The following is a 9,947-nucleotide window of genomic DNA, read 5'->3' as shown; positions in this document are numbered from 1 at the left end:
TACATGCAGATGTGGAAACCAAGATACAGATACTTTGGTTCAAGGCCTCCTAACTAGAAGTGGCAAATCTGGTATTAAACCTGGGTGGGTGTGATACCAGAGCTCATATTTAGCCACCTCTCCTGCCTTCTGGATTTTACTTACTCTATGCCTTCTTATCAGGTACATGACATTAGGCATCTTTGAAATACTGGATAACTGGTTTATTACTAACTGGTTAGACTAGTAGTTTCCGAGCTTACAACTATTGGTGGGGCTAAGAACTAGTTTTAGAGAAATAAGAGCAGAAGGATCGTTTTGTAATAGGAAGATTAATGATAGCCTCTGAATAGCTTAGACTTCCCTTTTGTATAGAAATGTGCTATCAGTGTAGCCTCTGTTAAATGAACAATGCCCTTCTTAAACCTGTTTACACTTCTTCAAATTACTCTTTTTTTGTACTTGTGATATTTGTCACAAGTTTACATGTTGTGATTTGAGGTTTCCTTTTACTGGTCTTAAAACATCTAGTTAGTGTGTTTCAGGATTTCTTTTAAATGACTTAATAAAATGGAGCCAGGCTGTGGTAGTTTACCTGCAACCATTATGATTTTACACGGAATTCAGTTTTATTGTCTAATTTTCTTTCCAGATTGGAGTTCTTACTCTTTAAAGGTAAAAACCATTTCATTTTTGTAAATACTTCTTAGTTGCCTTGTTTTGTACCTTCACTGGCTTTGTTTTATGTCTTTGAAGTAGCTAATGGAAGGTCTTGAAATATGCTGTATGCATATATACCCCTGGCTTTGTGTAGTGTTGATTTATCTCTTTTTTACACTTTTATGATTACTCTTTATTATCTTTGTATATGTTTTAGAAGTGGAGTGTTGCTGTTTCTATCTTATTTCATTACTCACATGTTTTACATAGGCTAGGGTCATAGAATAAAGATAGAGCAGAACCAGAACTTATTAGTATTTCCTGAGAGTTTTTCACTCAACTTGAATTCCTGGAGAAAGAAACATAGTATGCATAAGCAAACTTGAATGGCATACTGATTGCCTGTTAACTCTGTGTGCACACACACATACACACACAGTTGGTGAATGAACAGTTGAACAATATCAGAACTGGGCCTGCCTTAGTGGCCTGGAAGGTATTAATCAAAGTCAGGCTGGCTCTGGTTATACTCAGCACCAAGACCAATTTCAGCATTCCAAACCAAGATGTCCTCGGTAGCTTTGGGGTTCCATCTAGCTGTTTTCTGCCTAAAAGATTCTTAATTGGAAAGCATTTTAATTGTTGTTCAGTATGCTAGTGGTTGCAATGATCTTCAAGTCATTTGATTGCCTTTTTTCTCCTGATGTTCTTGATCTTTTTGTTATTTTTGACACAATTGAGTAAACCTTCAAAACTTCTAGCTTTTCTGGCTCTGTTTGATTTACAATTCTGTGTATTTCCTAGTCCCCTGTGACACCCCTTCCCCAAGTCTTTTATCCCTCTAGGAATTTCAACCACTATTAGGGTTACTGGGTTTTATATCCTCCCAAATCATATTTCTGACTCTAGTATTTTGCTCTAATTTTAAGGGCCTCCAGATCACATGAAACTTCATAATATTAAAAATCAGTTACCAGCATGTGTTCATTTAACAAAGGTTTAGTGCATACATCTATTTCTGGCACTGGGGAGAAATGGGGGAACATCTGGCAAAGGGAACAAAACCTTATAGACATAGCTATGAAAAAATTAGGTGTTTTGGGAGCATCTCTTAATCCTACAGGTTGCAGTCTTAGTATTTCTGTTGGATTTTCTGTTAATTAAGTCATACGATTTTTTTTATGTCGTTTCCTCCTTAATTTCTCTAGTCATTAATCTATTTTAGGGTGGCAATTCCTAATCTTAATGAATGACTTGGAACCAGCATAAAACTGCTGAACTTTAGTACTTCAATTGATTGAAAAACTTACATTAAAAGATGTTAGAAATTCAGCAATACTTTTTAAGTGAATTATATCTTATTACAACAGCATTAACATTCAGATTTAGACAGTTTTAGCCACCTTTATGCTAGATGGTGTTCTAGGTACTGAAATTAGCTTGATGTGTCTCCCAATCCAAGATGTACAGGTTAGGAAATGTTGCTGTATGCCTTACAAGTCAACTCTTAGATTATTAAAACTCTCTTCCAATTTTCCTACCTAATCTCTTTTATATTTGTCCTATACAATTGCTATAATAATTATCACACAGACACCAACGTTCTTATTACATCTTAATGTCAAATCTAGATTCTTAAAATTTGAGATTTCATATACTTGCCTGGTATCTTCCACACCTTTTCTTTTGTTTCCCAATCTGACTGTGATTGTATTTAAACCTTAATTGTGAGGCTTTGGAAAGTTATACTGCCTTTATTCACCTTGCTTTAACCCATTACTTCCTAGCTGTTACTTTGGAAGATTAGTCCATTTTCCTAATAGACATGATTGGAATGTGACATCATGAAATAACAGGAATGTATGCATGGTAAAATTGCTATGTATAAAATGATTTCTAGACTTTAGTCAGTGACCCACCTCAAGGAGTGTTTGGAATTACTTAAGTGGCAGTTTGACACAAAATTGTACTGAACCATATTCAGATGCTGTGGCTAATAAAATCTGTAAGTAGAAAATGCAGGAGGGTCAGAATTACTCATTTGGATATGAGAGTTTGTAGTCAGGTTTTGAGGCTGCAGCTAGTGACACAAAGGGAACTTGAGAAGATTCTCTGCTTTGGACTGTTGCAGAGCAATCTCTTGTTTCACAGTTGTCAAAAGCCCACTTAATGAGAGTATACAAACTAAACAGAAAAAAACAACCTACTTGGCCAGTTCTGGCCTAAAAATTACACAGGTGGATACATGCTGTCCTATTTTTGAAAACAAAGGTACCACTATAATGTTTGTGTGGTGTATGTCTGTCCATGTTACTGATATGAAAGTCCAATTCATACTGTGGGTGAAATTGTTTCAAAAGTTCTTTTACTGTAATTATGATGGTAAACTCCCTTAGTCAGAGCCTGTTAGACCTGCCTTATGAATTCTGTGTTCTAGCTTTCTCTTCCAGGGGAAGTTAAAATACAAAAGAAAGGCTTCTTGATACATATTTTTAAATTGATTTTTTAGGGGGAGAGAGAGAGAAACATCAGTTGGCTGCCTCATACTACATGCCCCCTACCCAGGATTGATCCCGAAACCTGGAATTGAACTGACAACCTTTCAGTGTACAGGATGATTCCCAGCCAACTGAGCCACACTGGCCAGGGCAAAAGGCTTGACTTGACTTGATGTAGTCCAATCCCCCATGTATTGAGCTTCTACTGTGTGCCAGCCACATGAAGCTAGGTGTTTTATATTCTTTAATATTCATAGTAACCACTTAGGTAGTAGAAATCCTATTTTACCAAAGGAAAAACAGACCCAGAAAGGTTGAGTGACAGCCAAGGTTGTACAACTAGTTTGTAATAAAACAGATATTAGAACTAACTACTTTTCTCCATTTTTATCCTTATCTAGGAATACATATTTAGCTTTTTGAGCTAGAGTCAAAGCATTTTCTTAAGGGGAATTCTGGGTTACAAGCTAAAAAGGACAAAAGGTTGATTTTAGAATATAAGGCTTAAATTTGTATATATAATTTGCTATTGTATGCTTCTATTGCTCTGTTCTTAGCATCATTGACTATTTTTCACATTTTTTGGTTATGTTTGCTTCTTTAGATATATAAAAGCTTTAGTTTTGTGGGTGAAAGGGATAAAAGAAGTTGGTTTTATACTTGCTAAGCATAACCTGGTCACTTTTTAAAATTTTTTATTGATTTTAGAGAGAAGGAATGGGGAAAGAGAGAGAAAGAAACATTGCTATGAGAAACCAATTGGTTGCTTCCCAAATGGGATCAAACCCATAACCTAGGCATGTGCCTTGACCGGGAATCCAACCAGCAGCCTTCTGGTGCAACAGGACGATACTCCAACCATCTGAGCCACAGCAGCCAGAGCTAACCTGGCCATTTTGTACAGCAAACTCGAGTCACCCATCATTTAGCATGCAGATGCACTTTATACAGGGTGGGACAAAAGTAGGTTTACAGTTGTGTGTATGCAAAACACAGAATTCATTCTTGCATTGTTGTATTAGTTTCCATTCAAACAACTGTAAACCTACTTTTGTCCCTCCCTGTATATAATGGCATACATACTGCTTTCCATCTCTTTCTAATATTAATAGTAATATTTCTGCCCTGGCCAGCATCAGTCAGTGGTTAGAGCATTGGCCTGCACAATCAAGGGTTAGTGGGTTTGATTTCTGGTCAAGTGCACCTACCTAGGTTGCAGTTCGCTCTCCACCTGTAGTCTGGGCACATGCCAGAGACAACCAGTAGATGCGTCTCTCACATTGATGTTTTGTTTTGTTTTTTTTCTCTCTCTGCCTCCCTTCCAATGGGGAAAAATATCCTCTGGTGAAGATTAACCAAAAAAAAAGTAATATTCTAGGCATGCAGAGAAGTACCACCTTACATTTGGGTCAGTTACTTCTATGTAAAGACAGCATTTCAAAGAATTTACCTTAAGCTGTTCTGAAAGTTAAGTATCATTAGATGTAATGTCGTAATCTGGACTCAAATTTCAGCCATTCAGCTTGCCCTTGAGAAAGATCCCTGCTTTTGCCCTTGCAAAAGTAAAAATAATAGCCAATAAAAAATATTTAACTCAATATATGCTCTGTGTTTAATGCTTATAGCATTTGTTAAGTGTTTACTATGTTGAGTGCTGTTTAAAATGCTACAACTTCATTGTCTAGATGAAGAGACAGATGCAGGAATGCTTTATAAATCCTTCTATTAAAAAATAGAGCCCGAGTATTGTAGAAAAGAGATTTTTGTTTTTGTTTTTGTGTTTTCCCTCTTCCCTCAACCTCCCGCTATGCCACATTATGTGTTGAATTTCTCCTCTCATACTTTTTTGTGTGTTTCCTTCTTGTCTTTTTGTTTTTCGTTTTTTTACTATTCCTTTGTTGTTGGTTTGTTAACCCTCATCTGAGGATATTTTTCCCATTGCTTCTCAGAGAGAGAGAAACATCAATGTGAGAGAGACACATCAACTGGTTGCCTCCTGTATGCACTCCGACCTGGGGCATGGAGCCAGGAATCTAATCCCCAACCTTTCCTTAGTGTTGGCCCTCAATGGTAAGGGCCAACACTAACTACCGAGAACACTGGCCTGAGCTGGACTCTTCCTTTTTAAAGGATTTTCCTATCCTTAGGAGCAGAAAACAGGAGATTTAGTCATCAGTTTAGAAATTTTATAAAAGATGTCAAAATAATTATACTTCATTGACCTATATATATCATGTCAAAATTTGATTTTGAATTACATCAGTAAGGCGGAGGGCTATTAAAGTGTTCTGTCTCTGCTCATTTATGATACATTTTAGATCTCCCACATTTTTTTTTCTGGATATTTATTAGGAGATGGTGTAGAGGTTTGGTAAGTAATACAGTTTGGTTTTGTATGTCTCAAGGGTTTCTCATTCAGTCACATTTTTGAGGTTTTTTATTCTGGCCTTTTTTCCTGGTGGTTCTATTTGTAGTATTAACTAAAAATCCTTGTGCTAATGCTAATTTTGATTTTTTTTTCTCACTAGCATATATTGGAGTATTCAGACTTGAAGAAGGATATAGGTAAAAAAATATAATATGAAACATTTTCTAACATTAAGTTTATCAAATCTCTTTAGTTGCATACTTGCCATATTCACTCTGAAAATTATTTACAAAACAAATTAAGTGGTATAGGTTTTGCCAAAACAATTATGAATATTTTGCTTCTATTTAAGTTTATAAGCATAGCATTAATTCTCTTAATCCTTAAAGTCAAAAAAGGTGGTTTTATGTTATTGTTTTAGGAAATACTGAGGATTTATAAGTATTTTCCTTCTGTGTGAAATTTTATGTAGGATTTGAATTACTTAATTGTAAAGTGAATTGCAAATACTAACCTAAAGCACACTTCACTTGATTTATTTTAAAATATTTTTATTGATTTTTTTTTATTTTAGAGGAAAGGAGAGGGAGAGAAACATCAATGTGATAGGAAACATTGATTGGCTGCCTCCTATACGCCCTCTACTGGTGATTGAGCCCACAACTGGGAACCAAACTGGCAGCCTTTTGGTGTACAGGATGATGCCCAACCAACTGAACCACTGGCCAGGGCTAAAATACATTTTACATTTATCAGAATCAGGCCTTACTACTGCTTTGTCCCAAATGTTTTCTCACCCTCATTGGATATAAACCCCATATCATGTCTATCACATATCTGAGTCTGCCACGTATCTGAGCTTGGTGTGCCAAGTTAAGTATTGCATGTCCTTATAAATTCTTTTCTATGACTAGAAGCTGTAGAAGACCAGAAAACCTTGGAGGTGATGTATTCCTTTATTTGCTTCATAAAGTTGCTTTAAAAAGTCTTCATTTTAATAGAGAAGCAAGATATGCCACTCATTTTTAATTTTTAAAGTTAATTTAGTGACATCAAAAATGTTAACACTAATTTTTCTGTCAAACAAACATTCTCTGCAAACTAGATTTTGCAGTGTTTTTTTTACTTGGAGCTAAAGTTTGCTTAAACTTCATTTACTTGGAGTAGAACTTGGTAGTGAATGACTGAAAAAGACTAGGTTCTTTTCTGCAGAGTGAGTGAGAACACAAGTTTCTGCATATACATAATATATGTTCTCTCTTTTTACTTTGTTTTGATAGTCAATCTTTAAAAACGGGCTCTGATGGCAATTTAGAAAAAGAATATATTTTTAAAAATTCTACTTTTACTTCTCCTTTGTAGTAAACTAATTTAGCCAAGATCAGATTGGTAATTTACCCAAGGTATCAGGTAGAACCATTAATCCACTGAATAATTTAATAATGAAAAAATCTCATGGTACATTTAGGATATATTTTTTCTTTGATGTTGGGTTAGAAGTTTATCTCCTTTGGCTCATGAAACTACAGCAGCTCTCGTTACTGTGCCACATCTACCTAAGAGGAAGGTGGAGTCACCTTCTCAAAAGTAAACTCCATTCATTGTCCCTCACAATCTGCCAGTGACCATGGCTTCTAAGGTTCACTCTTGGAACCAAAGGCAAGAAGGTAAGGAAGAGGGTGCTAATCAAATAAACTGTTTGCATTCATTGTCCCTCAAAATCTGCCAGTGACCATGGCTTCTAAGGTTCACTCTTGGAACCAAAGGCAAGAAGGTAAGGAAGAGGATGCTAATCAAATAAACTGTTTGCAGCCTCTCTAATAAGACCCTTTAGATCAGTGGTTCTCAACCTTCCTAATGCCACGACCCTTTAATACAGTTCCTCATGTTGTGGTGACCCCCAACCATAAAATTATTTTCGTTGCTACTTCATAACTGTAATTTTGCTACTGTTATGAATCGTAATGTAAATATCTGATATGCAGGATGTATTTTCATTGTTAAAAATTGAACATAATTAAAGCATAGTGATTAATCACATAAACAATATGTTGTTATATACTCGTATGTGTTTTCCAATGGACTTAGGCGACCCCTGTGAAAGGGTCGTTTGACCCCCAAAGGGGTCACGACCCATAGGTTGAGAACCGCTGCTTTAGATGATCATTTATATGAAAAGTAATATTTACTTTTACTACAGATCTACCTCTAGATACTGATATTTCCCAAAAAAATTTCCAGGAGCTTTGCTCAATGTCTTTTCCTAAGGAAGTGAGCTGGCCAGGTTGGTGTTGCTCAGTGGTTGAGTAACAACCCATGAACCAAGAGGTCCCCGATTTGATTCTCTTTAGGGCACATGCCCAGGTTGCAGGCTCGATCCCAGTGGGGGGTGTACAGGAGGCAGCTGATCAATGCGTCTTTCTCATTGATGTTTTTATCCCTCTCCCTTTCTCCCCCTCTAAAATCATATATATGAGCAGGGAAAGCTCACAAATATTGGGAGAAGAGAATTACACAGGGAAGGTACTTTTCTCAAAAAAAAAAAAAGAAAGAAAGAAAATAGAGAAGAGGTTGCAGGGAATTTAGTGGGGTCGGCATTAGGGAGGCAGGAGGTGATGTAAAGAAGTAATTTGCGGTGTGATTTGTTTCCTGTGTGGCTCAGTTACAACTAACATGAAATAAGCGTTTCATTTCTTAGCATGAAGTTGGAGAAGAATGGGAAGCCAGCCTGGAAGGAGGTGCAAATTTGCAGCAGATGCTCTGTATCCAGGTGGCAGAAATGGCATTCAGTCTGAGGGCAAGAGCATCTTCAAAAGAAAAAAAATCTATAAATAAAAATGAATCTTATCACCACCATCTTCAGCCAATGGAGAGGATAAGGCTTCATGACGGGCATTTGAATGGCTTTTAGGTTGTCATGAAAGTATATGTTAAAAAAAAAATTGGAATTATATACTCAAGATTTTTTTTCTGGCTCCTTATTCTCCTGATACACATTTCACAACTAAAATACTCCTAACACTTTATTATAATCTTTTAAATGCATTAGCACAGTGATTCTCAACCTTCTGGCCCTTTAAATACAGTTCCTCATGTTGTGACCCAACCATAAAATTATTTTCGTTGTTACTTCATAACTGTAATGTTGCTACTGTTATGAATCTAATGTAAATATCTGATATGCAGATGGTCTTAGGCGACCCCTGTGAAAGGGTCGTTCGACCGCCAAAGGGGTTGCGACCCACAGGTTGAGAACCACTGCATTAGCATGAGCTGAGGCTGCAGAAATTTCAATTTTGTGAACAGAGTTTACATCTGACCCTTTACTACTATGTCCACAGTATCACCAAATTGGGAGAGATTGCAATCTCTTTGAAGTTGGTGACTATTTTGCCTCAGTGTTAAGGCTTGGCCTACAGGTTCAGGTTTTCTTTTGGCTTTGTCCCTAAGTTCAGAACTGAGCAGTATTGGGACAAAGCCAGGGGCTGCACTCAAAATGTGAGTCAAGTGTGAATTTTTTTTTTTTTGAAAGGTGGGTTATTGAGCCCACCTCAGTCAGGGACCCTGAATATTGGGTTTAAATAATGTGACACTCACTTTATACATTTGAAATTATATTTTAGAAAACCTTGCAAATACTTTAAAATGTACCTGAATTTGTTGTAGGCCAGAGGAATATCACTATTATGTTGTCCTTGATTATTTTTACACCATGAGAGAACACATGAATAGCTCAAAGTAATTTAACTTTGGAATGAGAGATTATATATGGGATAGCTGATACTCTTGAAGTTTACTTCAAATGAATGATGAAAATAGCTATGAGAACTAGCTCTAGGACCTTCGCTTTTTCTCATTTTCAGTGGTCAGCTTTTTATAAACCAGGTATAAAGAGAAGCAAAAAATAATTCTCCAGATCATGAGGTTAGTCCCTTCAACTGGTATAATAGAACAGGTATAATGATTACATTTCTCAGAATTTCGTCGCTACGCCCCCCTCCCCCCATCCACTTTGAGCCCATAGGTGCAGTTGAGATAGCAGTGAAGCTGTGATTAGATTAGATTAGATTACAGGATTTGAAGTACCAACATTAAAAGTACAAGAGTCACAACTGACCTTGAAGGTAAGATTTACCATGAAAATTCATAACAAGACTGGAGAACGATCAGTTTCAAAATACAAACCTTGAAACTTAAGAATTGTTGGCTGTTAAAACAACAAAATGCTAAGAACCGGGATATCTATTGGCAAAAGTCTGTTGTTGGAAACTCCTATCTCAGTTTAGCAAATCTAGTCCATAATGCATATCAACTCAATGACAAACTATTTTATTTTTGCCTGATTTACAGATACCAGTTTAACACAAGTGCTCTTGCTACATTGATTAGCTTTAAGCAGTGTCTTGGTTTGAAAAGAAACTTAACATGTTTTCTTCCCTTTC

The sequence above is a fragment of the Myotis lucifugus genome, unplaced genomic scaffold (genome assembly GCF_000147115.1).
Source record: "Myotis lucifugus unplaced genomic scaffold, Myoluc2.0 scaffold_128, whole genome shotgun sequence".
In the NCBI taxonomy this organism is placed as follows: domain Eukaryota; kingdom Metazoa; phylum Chordata; class Mammalia; order Chiroptera; family Vespertilionidae; genus Myotis; species Myotis lucifugus.
The sequence above is the reverse complement of the archived record's forward strand: the minus strand, read 5'-3'. Positions refer to the sequence as shown.